At 30.7% G+C, this 576-nt stretch overlaps 1 protein-coding gene across 1 annotated transcript in view; it reads right to left on the bottom strand.

Annotated features, from left to right (window-relative positions):
- Positions 1-576, bottom strand: part of SELENOI (selenoprotein I) — a 44,508-nt gene that overhangs the window by 16,945 nt on the left and 26,987 nt on the right. The window lies entirely within an intron of this gene.

The raw sequence follows: 576 nt of genomic DNA, 5'->3' as shown, positions 1-576 counted from the left end.
ACAGTTCAAATGAAAGAGTATTTATTAACATTAAGAAACTGTTCATTTTTGGGTGTAATAATGGCATTTGTGTTTATGTTTTCTAAAAAGAGCTCTTATTGTTTAGAGATAAATAGTAAAATATTTATCACATAATGACAACAATATCCTCTAAAATAATTGGGGGGGGTGGTGATAAAAAGGGTATACATGAAACTAGACTGGCCATGTGTTGACAACTGCTAAGTAATAGGTACATGATAGATACCTAATACACAATGTATAAGGTACCTAGTACATAACAGGCACCTAAGTAATGGGTAGCTAAGTAATAGGTACATAAGGGTTCACTATACTAGTCTCTCTACTTTAATATGTTTAAAATTTTTCATAAATAAATAAATATAAAATAAAATAAATTTTAAATCACACATCTGTTCTAATCAAAAAAGTATTAGGGCAATAAAGAATGAATGACAAAAACTTCCCCCAAAATTCATGCAACATTGAAAATTTAAGGTAAAACACATACTTACCACCTGGCTAATGTCATATCCCCATGGCAGGAAAAGAACCCCTGCGTTATACTTTTCCCAG

This window comes from Pteropus alecto, unplaced genomic scaffold, assembly GCF_000325575.1.
Source record: "Pteropus alecto unplaced genomic scaffold, ASM32557v1 scaffold61, whole genome shotgun sequence".
Lineage (NCBI taxonomy): Eukaryota > Metazoa > Chordata > Mammalia > Chiroptera > Pteropodidae > Pteropus > Pteropus alecto.
The sequence above is the reverse complement of the archived record's forward strand: the minus strand, read 5'-3'. Positions and strand labels throughout refer to the sequence as shown.